Source organism: Anser anser (assembly GCF_964211835.1).
Source record: "Anser anser genome assembly, chromosome: 2".
NCBI classification, from domain to species: domain Eukaryota; kingdom Metazoa; phylum Chordata; class Aves; order Anseriformes; family Anatidae; genus Anser; species Anser anser.
This window is the reverse complement of record NC_139721.1, coordinates 59,430,951-59,447,743: the sequence shown is the minus strand read 5'-3', so window position 1 is coordinate 59,447,743 and position 16,793 is coordinate 59,430,951. Positions and strand designations below refer to the sequence as shown.

At 34.9% G+C, this 16,793-nt stretch overlaps 1 protein-coding gene across 3 annotated transcripts in view; it reads right to left on the bottom strand.

The window, feature by feature from the left end:
* The window catches only part of DOK6 (docking protein 6), a 238,630-nt gene that overhangs the window by 18,668 nt on the left and 203,169 nt on the right, over window positions 1-16,793 (bottom strand). The window contains exon 8 of one of the 3 annotated variants that reach the window (XR_014579799.1): window positions 15,675-15,764. The exons of the other annotated variants lie outside the window; for them this stretch is intronic. The gene's annotated coding sequence lies outside the window, so the exon portion shown is untranslated. The remainder of the gene's footprint in view (window positions 1-15,674; window positions 15,765-16,793) is intronic. 3 annotated transcript variants of the gene reach the window in all.

Here is a 16,793-nt window from a genome sequence, read left to right as displayed (position 1 = left end):
TACGGTTTAAAACAGCATAGCAACATTTAAAGTCTTTATTGTCTTTATTGTTGCAGATATCTGTAAGAACAGATGGTTTCAAAAAGATGTTTCCATTTAGGCTTTTGCTGTACTGTATTTATGAGAGTGTACAGTCACAAGACATATGCCACCTCGCTTTGAGCTGTGATTCATTCAGCTGCAGAACTGTATTAGATGAAAATCTTTTGAAACATTGAAGAAGTTGCTGGAATTTTGTAGCAATAAAATTCCTGCAGTTTAAAACAATCTCTCCTGTTTCAGTAAGAACACCTACACTTGATATTTTGTCCAGAAGAAAGAGTAAGGAAGAAGAAAGTGTAAATGGTAAGTGTAGATTCACTAGGTATCTTGTCAGTTCAGAACTATTTAACAGTGGTTGACAAAGACCAGTGAACATATCTCATAACCCGTATGAGTAATCAAAAGAAATAAGTTCACAAAATCTAGTCCTGAAATCTCATTTCCAAATTTAGATATAATGCATCATCCATAGGGGTAATTTATTTCCTTCTGCAGAAATATATGTGGCTGGGTACATGCACAGTTGTATAGGTTTTTTAGATGATGCTTTGTGGAACCCACTATTTCTGTTAGACTCCATCTGGAAGAGTGGAATATAATAGAGGATTAATGAAAGACTTCTGCCACTATTCAGCCACTTCACTCAGTGGCTGGATATATATTTTCGAAGCCTGAAGTATAGACACCTATCTGCAAGATTTGTTCTGTATGGATATAACCATACTACTGACAGAAAGAAGCAAGGAGAAAGGGTAGTGACTTGCCGTTTGAATCTCAGCATGGGCTGCCAACATAGCCACTCTCTCTCATGTTCAGTGCTCCTTGCTGTGAATCTCAGCATCACAGACAAACTAGAAGTTTGGAAATATGTGGTGTAGGAAAGAACAAATTTTAAATCTCCACACAGGAATGCACCCAAATCAGAACAGTTTAAATTTGGTGACACATTTAGGCTTACATGGGAGTTCACCTCTTTCTATTCCATTCACCTAGTGCCATGGGATCCACAGTCAAAGAAAGTAAAATATCGGGGAAAAGAAAGCAAGCCTCAAAGCTTATGTGTGATAAAAAGTAACCTTTATTTATCAAAAAGTGAAGAGACATTGCTATGTTTCCCTGTGAAATAGCTAAAAATTTCAATAACCTTTTCTTTTATATCATGCCATTCTGATTAATTTCCTGTCTTGCAAAATATTTCATTTCTAATATGACTCTGAAATTTCATGAATCACAACTCATGTGCAAACCTCATGAGGTTCAACAAGGCCAAGGGCAAGGTCCTACATCTGGGCCAGAGCAACTCTAAGCACAAATACAAGCCATGCAGAGAATGAAATGAGAGCAGCTCTGATGAGAGGGACCTGGGGATGTTGGTTGATGAGAGGCTCGACATGAGCCAGCAATGTGCGCTTGCAGCCCAGAAAGCCAACTGCATCCTGGTGTGCATCAAAAGAAGTATGGTCAGCAGGTTGAGGGAGGTGATTCTCCCCCTCTACTGTGCTCTCATGAGACCTCAGCTGAAGTACTGCATTCAGTTCTGGAGTCCCCAGAACAGGAAGGACATGGAAGTATTAGAACGAGTCCAGAGGAGGGCCATGAAGATGATCAAGGGATGAAGAACCTCTCCTACGAAGACAGGCTGACGGACTATAAGAGAAGGTTCCAGGGAGACCTTATGGTGGCCTTCCAGTACCCACAGGGGGCCTACAGGAAAGCTGGGGAGGGACTCTTTGTCTGGGAGTGTAGTGATAGGACAAGCAGCAATGGCTTTAAACTAAAGGAGGGTAGATTTAGATTAGATATTGTGAAGAAATTGTTCATTCAGAAGGTGGTGAGGAACTGGAACAGGTTGCCCAGAGAAGCTGTGGATACTGCATCCTTGGAAGTGTTCAAAGCCAGGTGGGATTGAGCTTTGAGCAACCCAGTCTAGTAACAGGTGACCCTGTCTGTGGTAGGGGGGTTGGAATGAGATGATCTTTAAAGTCCCTTCCAACTCAAACCATTCTATGATTCTATGAAAAATGGGATGATGTACATATGTTTCTGATCATTATTAGATATACTTGACCAAATCCTGAAGTGAAGAATGTTTTCACTTTGGAAATATCTGAAAACTTACTTCTTTAAAAGTTCATTATTTAAGCAAAGTGTCAATACTGTTTTGAAACTTGACAGATATTTATAATGTCTTTAAAAAATAGTTTATTTTTATTTTTATTTTTATTTTTATTTTTATTTTTATTTTTATTTTTATTTTTATTTTAATAGCAGATAAGTGTAAGACAACCCTGAAGACATCACCAGATACACATGAAATAGGTAAGTTGTTGATAATTTTCTTTGACTGATCAGCCACATAGGTAGGCCTTGGTGACCTTGTCAATGTTATTCGATGCAGAAGATGCAGGCCAGAGACTCTTAACTCATATACAATAAACAAAGCAGTAATTAAAGTTGTATTGCATATAGAAGTAGGTGTGCATATATTATTGTGTTAAATACTGCTTATGTTATAGCCAGGGCATAATATAAGATTTAGGGACAGAACTTTGCACTCCTTTCCATATATATTGTACAAGTCGTAGGTATGCAAGGGAATAAATAATGCATTACAAAGAGAAGTATAGATGTCATCAAACAATTGTTTTCTCACATGTGAATGCTTTAATTTTCCTGCACTTTTCACCCTGTGAGCTGGGAAAAGTTCATAGAAATTTTAATAAAGAATACAAAAAAAAAAAAAAAAAGGATTTTTAAAAGATCTCTCTCTTTAAATGCAGGAAGAGCTTTAACAATAATCATCCAGTCCCAGAACTGAGATTTCAAATTCTACTTTCAGAAAATAGCACTACTTTTAATTTACTTGCACAGACTTCCAGCACATACAACTGTTGCATATATTTATCAGACTGATGTCTTTTGTGGGAATCTTCACTTTAGAAACCGAGGGGAAAAACTACCTTTATTTCACACAATCTGCTGAATGGAAGAAAACACCTTTTATTCACTCAGATACTACATGTTTGGATTGCTAATGCAGGTGCAGAAGCTTGCTTTTATAACAATAGTATCAGCTGGACTCATACTACCCTGCCATGGGGAATGGACTAGGGAGGACGACACATCTGGGATTAGTATGAGAACTTGGTAAGAAAAAAGTACAGCTTGAAAAAGCTTTACATATCTGTGCTAAATTGTTGCTGTTGCCATACATTGTCACAGCTGGTGGCTGCTCAGGGATCCAGTTTAAAGGAGATTCCCTTGGTACAGAAATGTAATAACACAGGGAATCTATTATTCTTTCCCTGTGATCTCCGCCAGAATAGAGACAGCCTTTTCATGCCTATGATCCAAGCTACCCTTTTCTTAACTAGGTAATTCATGAAGACACTCAAAGGCTGATCATACAAAAAGAATTTGCCAATACTCATTTAGTAATTGCCTCAATGCTGGCAATGTCTCAATATAGCATGGCAGTATAAAAGACAAAGGGCTTGGACATCCTTTAGCTCTGTGTTCTCTTCATCCCAAATCACCACTTTTGGTGGCATTAAATATACTACATTAAACTTAAACAAACTGAAATTGCATTGCAATACAATTTCTTGTTGTAGGGTTACTTTGAAGAGAGCAGATTCTGTGTCCCAACTCTGGCTTATGTCAAGGACACTTTCAAGTCCTCCAGTTATGTACTGTACTGAACAGTAGATCTTAATTCCTCAGTTCCAAAGGCACACTGTATTTAGTTAGGCCCAGAAAAGAAATAACAAACAAACAAAAATAACCAACCAACCAAACAAAAAACCTGATTAGTCCTGAAGAATTTTCTTTTTTGTTATATAGCATAGTATTTCAGTTTGAAATGTGTTTATGTTTCTAGGTTCCATTCTATCCCTGGAAATACTTGGATTTATCCATCATGTATCCTTCCATATAGAAGCTGAAAAGTTTGAGGATGTATTTAATAAGGAGGAAATTTAAAGGCACCATTTTCTACTATTAAAAATGGGTTATAATTTCACTATCTGATATCAGATATTGCATAAAAATACCAACTGAGAACATTATAGTAGCTATTTTTTACTGTATCATTAAAAAGCAAGAAGAATAATTAGAATGAGTTGTGTAATGGAAAGTAATGAACGGTAGCATACATGCTTTCCCCCTCTATATACTTTGCCTGAGAATAACATACAAATGAAGTACTCAAATGTAGCAGTGTGGAAATGAAACAAAACACCTTTTTAACAACTCGTGTCTAACTCCACAACAATGAAAAGAATGAATATTGTGCTAAGAAATTAAAACGATCATTCTTGTGCTTTGTTTTTCTAAACTTAAACCAAAACATGCTCCAGCATTTGGATCTAGTTTCACAACCTGTAGAAGAAGGAATATTTTAAACTTCTAAAATTTTCACTAGAAAACAAATGTCCCATCCTGCTATTACATTAAAATTATGGAAAATGAAGCCAGCCCTGTAGGTTTAATTTGCTAAGAAAACAGTAGTTCTCCCACTGTCAGATTACATGCAGAACTATGATAAGCCTGCTCTAAGAATTCCCTACTTTCATATAAAAATGCATGGTAAATTTCTCTAGGAAAAAAAAAAGTAAACAGATGCATATTGGAAAGTTCTTCTAAATAGCAAAAATGCATACACAAAAATACATACAGCATATTGCAACCATTGCAATAGGTACTCAGCTTTAGTCAGATGAATCATCTGGATTTAATTTTGTGAGCACAGTAAAGCTAACAGTGCTGTTCCTCTGTCAGTGTCCATTTTTTTTTTTAAAGTGAATATAACTCCACTTTCTCTTACCAAACACACTTCCCTTGTGCTAAATCATTCCTTCGAAGTTTACACTTTTGATTGGGAAGGGGCTGAGCACTTGTGCAGACAGAAAAATGATTTGCATGCCATTATCAGCACAGTATTTTGCAGCATCCTAGACAGACCAAGCCAAACAAGACTCTAAATGAGTCTCATTAATTTAATAATAATTAATACTGAATCAAAATAGAAATTGTTTCACTATAGTATTTCTATTGCTGTGCAATAGATTTAATGTATGGTTTGTAAATACTTGTTTGTGCACAGTTACACACGCACAAAAAAGAAAAATAGAAAAAAATACTGGTTTAGTCCCTCCCACTTTCCCTTTAAAGACCTAACGTCTAGTGATATGAAGCTCTGTCTGGAAAAGTATTTATGCCATTTTTTTTTTTTCAGTGATATGGATGCACTTTATCAGCCTTGTATCTGCAGTCCCTTCTGATCACAAAATGGCATTTCATCTACAGTCAAGTAGTTTTGCCAAGTTTGCAGATTACCAGAGGGACCATATTTGTAGGCTTCAGAAACTGTTTCATACATTGTTATCATGGATTAGATGTTAAGCATTATTTAAACAGAACACTCCCTTACTCATTAGCAGTTAACAGACTGAGAGCAAAGGAAACAGCTAACATTTATATCACAAAGTCATCTTTAATGGGAAGTTCTAGCAGTGGACTGGTGTCAGTTAAGTAAATGAAAATAAAAATAAGCTCTCTGAGAAAAATATAACCCTTTTAAAAATGAGAATAAATAATCTAACCCATAGCTAGCAAAAGCAATATGATAAATTACAGACTAAGAAGTTATATTGATCATGCATTTTCAATTGTCCCCCTCCTTTCATTCTAACATCTGAAATTCATAGAAATGTCTGTTTGCATACAACAACCTCTCGCAGAGGTCACAAAAATATGGAATTTCCACCCACAATAAAGTCTGAGCTAATACTTGCCTTTTTCCATTTACAGAAAAACTGAAGTCTTCATAGAGCAAGAATCACATTTTCTTTCAGTGTCATGTACCTTTTGGCATTCAATGGTAATAATGACAATAAATGTAGCTCCTAGAGCCCTCTAATTATAGTCCATAGCTACATACTGTGCATATATAACAGTGAAGCTTAGCATGTCTCTTGACCTATGGAAAGGTAGTTTGCTCCTTTTTATAGAAATAGCATATTTCACTTGGCCTCATGGCAAGTGGATAATGTGCCCTTCCTTTGTGTAAAATCTAGGTCTTTCTGTTTCAAGCAGTTGTTTCAGCCATCTGAGCTCTATAATAATAAGATTGTGTCATAAAACCAACTGTCCTCATCGTATTTACTCTATACTTTTGACCAAAGCCACATGGATGTTGATGATTGGGTATGATTTTATGACATTTATGGGTATAGTATATCATGTCACTATAAACTTATTTCTTCAGAATGAAGAAATGCCAATGAAGAAAAATAACACATTGTTTCTTATATGGATATCCAAAGGGAACAACAAAGAAGTGTACTTAACGTGAAATAAAGGTTAATTGTTAAGATAAAATTTTCACTCAAATGAACATCATTGTTACTGCATTCATTCACCCTTTTATATGAGTATTTCATCATGATATTTTTCTGTTTGTCTTATAAGAACTGAATGTGCTCTGACAGTTGTTTTCTATTGTCTTTGCTTGAATTCTGTTGTAAAGCGATGGCCTCTCCTAACACAGTGAACAGAATTACAGTTCTATCATCTATTATATTTATACTAGAAAAAATCAGAATACATAATTGTATTGCATGTCTCAAATGATAGTCAGGATATATGTTGGGAGTTAGTAAGAGTTTCTTCTTTTTGCTAGAAAATTTCAACTGGAAATGAAAATAATTGAAATATTTAAGACAAAACGGATCAATTATCCAGATGTTCACTGAAATCTACCTGTGAGCTAATCTTTTGAGAATGATTACGGATAAGGTAATTTGCTCACAGACACTGTTAGTTCCTCTTGTCTGATATCAGTGCTTAACATCCTTGGCATGTTATATGAAATCCTGAAAATGATAAAGATGTTGTCATCAGAAAGTATACTAACAAAAGACCGCATAAATCGTTCTGAAAAGTAGTCCAAAACTGGTTTTGGTTGTTGTTGTTAAAATAAATACTAGGTAAAGAACACAAATGTAATCAAAGTGTGAAAATATCAAGTAAAAGGACATTCCTAAAAGTGATCTTATTTTAACAAATTAAACCCAGTGATGTCAGCATAAGCCTAGCTGAATACAGATGTAGAATTCAGTTAGTTTATGCATGCAGTGCGATAAAAAAGGTTATGAGCAGATCTATGTTACAAGAAAGAGTAGTTTTCAAAGTTAAAATTAGCTTGAGTAAACTTTCTTATATATTTCAGTCAAAATTAAATTAATTTTGACTGAATAAAATTAAATTCAGTCATAAATTTCAGTCAAATGACTGAAGTATATCAATAGAATATGATATTTTTTTCTCTAAATAAATGTATGTTTTTCTCTAAATAATAAATGTATTATGTATTTTTTTCTCTAAATAAAACACTTCAGAAATGAATCTTTATTCCTAACTGTTGATAGTGTGTTGGATTATACTGATTGTACCTCTCAAAATATTGAAAATATGGTATTATTTGTGCTTACCCTCTCATAATGTCAAAAAAGTAATGTCTGCCAAAAAAAAAGTTTGGAAGATTTGAATTTAAACTTCTAAATTACTGGAAGAAGTTCAGTAATAGTTTTTTAATAAACAAAACCTTCTGTCAAAATGGAGCTACTTAAGAGTGTCTTTAAAAAGCTTATTTATTTTTTGGTCACACATCTACTTCATACATGCAAAAAAATAGTTAATATTTAGATGGTGGATAAACATCTCTGGTCTTCCTTTTCCTAGAAACTACAGTTATAATTCAGAACATGTTTTCTATTTTCAGCATGACTTTGGTTTGTAGAATTGTTAATTTAATTTCACATATTTCAGTACAGAGATACTATGCTTCTAGAAGCATTATATATACAGATAGATTTGACAGATAAAACGCATAATCATTGTTCTTGCCAGAAGGCAGAACATACGTTTCTGTTCCTTCCATCCTGGAAAAGGCTATATATTATTGTCACTACAGTGCTTTTATTAACATTCCAGGGCAGAGAACAAAATGTTTCATTTTTTTGAGTCACTGTAAAATATAACCTCTCCTTCTTCTTCCCTCTCTATTTTCAATAGGACTACAAAGGCCTACCATATTAAACATACTCCTTCCTCTAGGTAAAATAAATGATAGACTATTGCAGCCCTGAGACAGTTTGATCAAAACATAAAGGTGCTTGTTAGTAACTATAAGATGAGCGGTAGATACAATGTACAGTTTCTAAGCAATTAGCAATCAAAAGAGAAGAAGAGTTTAATGCATTTCCTCTTTCTCCTCAGATGCTAAACCACAGATCCAAGCAAATTCTCCAGCCATGTAAACATAGCTGCTATTCAAAAGAAGCTTAAATTTTGGAACATAGCTTCTTGGGTGGGAGGGACCCAACATAATACTGATTATTCACTTCTTGGAAACTCTTTACAGAAGAAAATTCTCAAAAACATCCTCCCACTGCCACCTCCCCTTCCTTCCCATCCTGAGGTATCTCAGCTATTTCTGGCTTCTTGAATTAACTCAGATTTTTCAGTAAAATGATGAAACTGAAATTTCACATTAGTGAAACAAGTGTTAGTAGTAAAAAAAATGTAACTGTAAAACAGTTAAGAAAAATATTTATTGCATAGTCATGATAAGAAATTAAGACATAATTATTTCTTTGATTTCAGAATCGCACACTAATAATGTTTTATGAATAATATCCTTTATCCCAATCATATACTTAAAACTACAATGGTGATTATATATAACATTTCTCCAAATCACCCTATTTCTCAGTGTGACAAATAAAATAGTCTCAGAGATAAGCAGGTTATTCCCAATAATTTCCATGGCAAGTATCTACCAGAAGGATGAAATGATTGTATTATCTGTGCCAGCCCAACAATCCAGCTTCACTGCATAAGCTATGAGAGCTGAGAAAAGGATTTACTAAAAGCTTAGAGTGAGGAAAAGAAAAATGTTATTGCAGAAATGAAGTATTAAAAAAAAAAAAAACTTAGAATTTTCAAAATGTTCAGATTTTCATGGCCATAGTCTGCATAGAAAGGACGGGCATAGGTATCTGGAACTATTTGCATTGTTTTTATGAAACCTTGCCCTGACACCTGGCCTTGAGGATTGAGGGCTTTTTTGCAAAATCTAAAATACTTCCTATAATGACACTATACTCATAGCTTTTGGGAATTTAAGGCACTTACTTTCACAGGATTCACACACTTACAGTGAACAGAAGGAGTCACACCTTCAGGTTGGGTTAGCAGCTGTAATCATACAACTATCAATGCTGACTTCTATTTAGAGACTTACACCTTCCAGAGGCCTAAGGAAATATACACCTGCTGCAATATTAAGGAAGTAATCATCTAAATCAGAAAGGCAGACTGACCTATTTAGGGAAATTTAAATGTTAGATTGGTTCAGAACCACGGCCCGAGTATATTTTGTCCTCAAATGTGTGTGTTATTTCTTGCATCCCTGTTGGTGATCTAGTCTTTGAACACCGTCCTGAATCCCACAGCTGCAGCAGCCAGGAGAAAAAATCAAAATGGAGATTTGGGTGATTGTTCTAAAATTATTATTAACATCAGCAAGGCACAGATGCACCATTCAGTCAGAGACTGAATCTAGATTAAGCCTCAGAACATTATTTTATTTACTGTGAGTAAGTAAGAACATAGAACGGAGTGTCTATGTTAGCCATATGCCTTTACATTGGCATGATATCAGCAACAGAAGACAAGATAATACCAGATTTGATATAAAGTTCAAGTGGTATCTGGTTTGGCATAAAGTTTGCTTGCACAAAGCTACCTATCAAAATATTTTGAGTAATTCCAAATCACACAGCCATGGCATTTCTTATCAGACAGTAGGCACTTTCAAGCTGGATTTATTGTCTTGTCAAATCACAGTCCTATTCCATGCATCAAGAGGATCATGAGCAAACAAGGGAACAAATTAATCAAGACAGCGCTACCACTGATAATAATTTATATATCTACATTATATATCAATATCCATGCACAGATTCTGCCATTAAAAATGAGCAAGCAAACAATACAACTGCAAATAGTTTTCATTAGATTAGCACTTGAAGTTATGAAGTCTTTCAACATGACAATACTCAGCAATACAATCCAATGTGGACCTGTAGGTAGACTTTCTTCTTTCTCCTTCAGTTTATTCTTCAGTGTACTGCTGGTCATAGCAAATATGAAAACCCTGTACTGCTTATTACCTTAGAGAAAACTTGTCAAAGGCATTTGCATTTCAGTCTAATGGTGCAATATTGCAATAACCATAATTCTTTCATCATCACTATCCAGAACAGCAAAATGTTTCCTTTTCTCTTTGTTCCCGAAGTGGCTGTCATTAGGAAAGACACTTCCAGCTATCATGTGGCACTAAATTTGTCTATTACACTTTCCAGAGATACTAGATTTAGTACGGAGAAAATACCAGGGATATAATTTTGCACACAGCCATAATGGCAACATATTAAAAATATATATATGTATATATATAAAGTAAATAATAGGTTTCAATACATAACAAACAAAACACAAATCCATATACTAAATAAAGGAAATTTTAGGCTGACCAGAAGGAGTTCCAAACGAAAAAAATTTTTAGCATATTAAAATGGTTACTATTAACAACTCCATTTATGATAGCAGATAGTATAGGTACACAATAGTAACATATAAAGGACAATTAACGGTGGTGAAATAAACATGTTTCTGATATGTAGAATACTAATAGAAATCTCTTTAGCAAACAAACTAGGAGGTCTCTTCAGCAGAGCTAAACTGACCCGTAACAGATTGGTATCTCACACTTCTTTGGCTTAGTCATATAACCAAGGAACACTGGACCCAATTGTCACCAACTACTTGCATTTCATAGACATTTGAGTGATAAGGAATAAATACACTTATGATCTATGAGAAATGAAAACAATGTTACATAGAAAAGAAGCAAGAAAAGATTTTTTAAGAGGAACATAATGTATAATTGGCTACTTGTAAAAGACATGTAACTTAAACAGGTGTAAGAAGATCTAAAATATGCTGTATGCAATGTATTTTATGCCTGTGAAATCTGATAAACATAAGTAAAAATATGGATAAGATGGCTTTCTGTTTAATTCCAATCTTCGCTAAATTGTACTTTTTATCTAACAAACATTTCTGTAAAGAATAAACACCTGAATGTGAGTTGGGTTCAAGGTGGCAGCTATTAAGAACTAAATACATAATACACAAACATATACATATTTGGGTATGGCATATCCTGATATTTTTATCTGTACAGTTTAGAAGAAATTCCACATTGAATGAGCTATAACACCACTTCCAAAACTAATAGATGAAACTCTTCACGCTGAAATGATTATTTTATAACAAGGTTCACCTTAACATGTGCTATAATAAGGTTTGTCTTAATATGTGCATCTTATCTACATTCATGTATTTCATTTTGGTCTGCATAATACTTTTTTTGTTTGCTTATTCACTGTGTAGGTTTAAAAATCCTGTTAACAAATTTGCATGAGATATTTGTGTAATGACCGATATATTCATAGTCATGGGTTTTGCATTCAGATTCTGTTATTAAAACTTGAGACAAAAACAAACAAACAAATAAACAACAACAACAAAAAACACAGCACACTGCAGTTATCTGGAAAAAAATGCTTCTTATAAATGTGTTTGGGTAAAGGAACGGCATATAAATTTCCAATAAAATGCTATGAACTAATTCTGAACAATTTTCTCTTAGGAAAAATTCTTGATAGGTTTATAGCTTCAGTGTCCACTTCAAGAAACAGCCAATTTCAAACAGTGTCTACTAAAATTGTACATACACCCTAGTACTACAGTTTAAGAACAGTGCTTGGCTGCCAGATGAGAGATGCCACAATTATTGTTAGATTTGAATGATTATTCCCTAGGCTGGTGAAAACTGTGAACACTCTGTAAAGTTTCAGTCAGTCATACTACCTCTAAGGAGAAGGTAATTTATTCCTGTGAGGTCAGAAAAGACAGAGTTCAAAACCAATTCTCTCTTGTCACTTCTGGATTAAAAAAAAACATTTGCAAGTAGCAGGCCACTACTCACAGAATCTGGCTTTAGAGCTCCTACTGGCTAAAAGCCGTTTTCAGTGAAATAAGGGCATCCTCACTCCCCTACTATTGAGGTCAAATATTGCTTTAATGACAAGAGTAATGGTGTAGACTCATTCTCTAGGTATTAACCTACACTGCAACAATATATGTGTTGGGACAATTTCATGCTATGTGATGGTAATAAGAAGGCTTTACTAAACCATTTCCATAGTTGAACTGACATTCTTGGTTTACTTTTTTGTCTAATCACATTTGCAATGTAACTAAATTAAAGAAAGAGAATCTCCTTCATGCAGATGACTTCTAGGTCCACAGCAAATGTACAGGTATTTTATCACAGAAAATGAATCTACATTTCCTTATAAAAATCCAGCAGAGGTCCATGACCATCAGAATAAAGATGACCTTCAGTCAAAAAAGCCCTACATAATCACACAGGTCACTGAAGAAATGCTCAGCTGTGTTTATGCCACAGTGAACTTCAGACATAAGTTATAGGGAAGGGTTTTGTCTTCTGTAGGTGAGCAGATTTAATTTTTTTTTTTTTCAAGAACAAGGATAACTTGCAGCAGCTCAGGACAAATGCCTTAAGAGTAAATTCTCTTTCTTGTCTAGTTATGAAGGTTTTCTCTTGCATCTTGCATGGTTTTGAATATTTAGACAAGGAAAATGAGTAAGCATCTTATATTCATACCAATGATACCATTTAAATTTTCTGTACATTTTCCTTTTTCATAGTAGCTATACACTAGCATAATGTCATTCATGTCCCTGAAAATGTTCCTGATTTACTGCAGCATAAGCAAAAAAAACACCACTACCAACAACAAAAAACAGTCACACCTTGAAGGTAACAGCTTAAATTGTCTCCCTCTTTGGTATTTTATTATACAATAAACACCACTGCAAAATGTATCGCTGGCTCCCACAGTTCAATACAAGATTTGAAGTACAGCTAAGGTAATAAGAGCATGTGAAGAGGCATCTTAAGCCTTTCTAGATTTCTTCTGTCCTAAGACACCTTGGTGCTGGCCCAATCCATGAGCATAAATGCTGGTCAGCAAATCAAGAAATCATACAAAATGATAAAGAAGCTCAAGAAAAAAAAAATTCCTCATTCTTATACAAGATAAATAGAAGATCAATGGTCTTAGAGTATTGCGGCCATTGGCATTGAGAAGAGAACTTCTTACAGCTGCACTACAGAGTCAAAATAGGTTATTGGTGCATATATTACGGCAGAAAAAATCACACGCTGGTACAGATAATGCTCAATATTTGCCATCCCTGCCCCCCTGCAGTTACTTCTTAAAAACAAGCTGCCCTAATTAATATATAGCAACAGTTAAGGAGAAAAACAAGACTCCTCAGAAAGAGATTCATAGAAAAGCACTACAACAGATTGACACACCAAAATGCACATACTTGATCAGAGGAAAGTGTTTCTATAAGAGGCATGGAAGGGATAAAAAACTGCTGAGCTATTTCTCAGAATTAAATACCTGCTCTGATGAATGGGGAATAATGAGACAGTTGACATGACTGAATATAATACATTTCCATTTCCTAATGGAAATGAATATAATACATTTCCATTTATATAATATATTTATATAATACATTTCCATTTCCTAATTTCATAAAATGCTCATGACATCAAATGTTTAGTAATGATAGACTGTCATCTCACAAACAGAAGCTCTGCAAAACTGCTGAGACACCCTGGAAAAATCTAACAGTAATAATGGATAAAAACAAACGGACAGTCTGTCAACAATCATTCAATCAAATTGATGCTACATTTATAAAAATTACAATGAGAATAGGCTTTTTCAAAGTAATGTTTAAGCTTCAACATTTATGTAAGCAGGCTCTGAACCCTACTTTCAGCAAGGGCATTGCTTGATAATATTTCTGAAACCTGGGACCTGCACATGAGGAGCAGAGACATAAAGCATATTTGGATACCTGCATTCCTGGTCTCATGCCATCAATTAATGACCAAGAAACTAGGAAATATGACAACTCCCCATTAGATGTTATATAGACAACGTACAGAAACCTTATTTAAAAGCAAGAATTGTTCTTATTTTAGCAAAAGGACAGTATATGAGCACAGAAGTTCTACTTTGGCATGTTAGCAACAGGTATTTAAGAAGAAAACATTTTGTTATCGTTATCTATTTATACACATGTATGAAAAGGTAGCAAAATGAGGTGAAGATGAAAACTTGCTTGATGTTTTCACTAGCTTCAATGAAAAGACACCATAATAAGATTTTATTTTATTTTATTTTATTTTATTTTTCAGACAGTACAGAAGAGAATAAATCTCACCTGCTTAATTAGTAAAATGTGGGAAGAAGGAGCAACAGTGAAAACAAGGGAAGAATATTCTTCTTGGAAACTGAAAAAAAACACCTGATCAAAATCCTCTTAATAATATTTGGTTCCAAAAAAAACTCAACACATTAATACTGTTGTCAGGCCATTGTACTTTTCACGGATAGCTAATTCTCAGCTAAGTGTTCTGGTAAGAAAGTAGATGTTTTACTGTGAATGCACGATAATACTGACTATAAGTAAGTTGTACCTCCCTGTTTAGGTCAGCTTGTATCAAAGAGACATGGGAACAGTCCGAGGTGGCTATACAGGGCTCAGCTGAATTTGTAGAGCAAAAAGGATTACTGGCAACAGCAGCTCCTACCAAGTATTGTCCATCAAGACAGAGGGTTAGAGAAGAACCTGTTTGCTACCCTGAATGGGGATGAAACTGAAAGACAGATGAGAGGCAAAGAGAAGATGCGTCCTTAGCTCTGCCAGCACAGGGATCAAGCCATGCCTCTCCCATCCAGGCTGCTGCCTGAGGCAGACTGGAGAAGCAGGTACCAGACTGGGATTTTCTCCACTTGGGCTGGGCTGAGACATTGGGCTGGTGGGACTCCGCTAGGAACTTAGCTGTTCATGTTCTGTTATGTTGCACACAATAGCAGTTCAGAGAAAACTAATGTACAGTCCCATTGCATGTGAACTTGGCCTAGCAGCAACAACATTAATATGAAGTCACTAATGATAGTAGTAAAGATATTTTCATTTCACCCTCACTTTCCAATTGAGGCATTTGCTGCTGAACAGCAAAACACCTCGTACCACTCATGGCTTTACTTCTCTGGTCTGTTGTTAGAATAGGTATGGCTTTATCATACAGTGCTACTTCATGCTGAATATGCATGTGGACGTATTTGGTCACAGGTAGGGAAGGACAGTGCCTTTGATATTTGTAAATGCCAAATCACCAAGCAGCTAACTCCAGCCTTCCTCTCATTTATAGCAAATCCTGTCACTTTTCATTCTATCCCAGTTTGGTTGTGCATTTTTCTCTGCTTAATAGAAGAATATTTTGTGTGCTCTTGAAGTCAGAGCTATAAAATACCCTCTCAATAGACATTGTCATAGAATTTGGAAGGATAAACAAGCATCCAGCAGCTAAACAGCAAACTTACTTCTAGTATTCAAACGTGGAGCTACAAGGAGTTGGCAGACCAGCTTTGGAAAGGATGAAAAGCTTCCACTTCAGTGAAATCTTTTTAACTCTGCATTGGGAGGAAATTCCTATTATTCACAGTTCTTCTGTGAAAATTATCATAGTGTCTTACAACATATCATTCTGATCAAATAAAAAGTTGGCAGGATATAAGCATTCACCAAGATGAAAAGGATTTTTTAACAAATAGAGAATGGAAGACATTCTAAGATTTTTTTGAACATACTCTACTGAATAATGCTGTGATTTTTTAAATCAGTTCTGCACAGCAAAAAATCACTATGGAGTTATAAAGAACATATTCTTATGGCTTGATTAAACTGAACATACTGGGTAGAGTGTCCATTATGGTTAAATTGAAAATGCTTACCATGAAATTAATAGTCTGCACTAATATCAGACTCTATGTTGTGTGCTACAAATATTGTCACCATAATATTGTTGCAGACTAATAAGGTGGGATACACATGATGGACAATTTCACAGAAACGTTATATTACTATATCTGAGATCTTGCAATGCTCTTTCTATAGCAAATATATTGCAAACTTCACAACAAACAATTAACGGGCAGGTCAATGTTATGTCACTTCAGACAAACAGTTAAATAGATATTTATATGATGTCATTTCAACTCATAAACATTGGGATGTGAAGGGGATATTATATCTTTTTCCATTTAAAGTAGAACACAATCAATGGTATTTGAAATCCTTGTGAATCCTATTCTCACTACTGTACGCAAAGCTGGTATTATTAACATTCCCCCACTCTTCCAATTATACAGCCTATTTTCAAAACCTACACTGTTTTTAGATTATAATAATTCTTGTGAACATGTTATGTAGAGGTGTCAATTTTAATCATTTCACATTATTTGAAATAATTTCTGAAAGAAAAAGAAGCGTAAACAATTCCTGCAAATAGGAACTAAAGAAAATACATCTTTTTTGCTCAGATATTTTTTTCATAAGTATGCAGGGCGTGGTCTTCCCTTCCCTTCCCTTCCCTTCCCTTCCCTTCCCTTCCCTTCCCTTCCCTTCCCTTCCCTTCCCTTCCCTTCCCTTCCCTTCCCTTC